Here is a 656-nt window from a genome sequence, read left to right on the forward strand (position 1 = left end):
ATTTAAAGCTTAGCCTAGTCACTATTATCTTGCAAATTTCCTATTGAAAGCATGTACCCAACAATTTATCTCAACTTGTATTGCGGTCACAACCCAAGAACCTTTCCCCATACTTTATTTTCTTGTTAAATTTTGCTGTTTTTGCTACTTGTGACAAAACTCCCATTTGATATTTGACACTTTTGTGTCACCCCCTTTTAATTTATCATGTTTTTATTCGTTAATGTCTTTAGCTACGACTAGTTAGAGCTTAATTTTATTTTTCTATCAATTCTCAAAACCACTCCCTTGGGACACGACCCCAACCTTTAGTTGGGTTACTATACTATCGACGATCGTAGACACTCATACCGTAGGTTAGTGTCGTGTCTTTAGCTACGACTAGTTAGAGCTTAATTTTATTTTTCTATCAATTCTCAAAACCACTCCCTTGGGACACGACCCCAACCTTTAGTTGGGTTACTATACTATCGACGATCGTAGACACTCATACCGTAGGTTAGTGTCGTGTCTTTAGCTACGACTAGTTAGAGCTTAATTTTATTTTTCTATCAATTCTCAAAACCACTCCCTTGGGACACGACCCCAACCTTTAGTTGGGTTACTATACTATCGACGATCGTAGACACTCATACCGTAGGTTAGTGTCGTGTCTT

Source organism: Solanum tuberosum, unplaced genomic scaffold, assembly GCF_000226075.1.
Source record: "Solanum tuberosum cultivar DM 1-3 516 R44 unplaced genomic scaffold, SolTub_3.0 scf00279, whole genome shotgun sequence".
NCBI classification, from domain to species: Eukaryota; Viridiplantae; Streptophyta; class Magnoliopsida; order Solanales; family Solanaceae; genus Solanum; species Solanum tuberosum.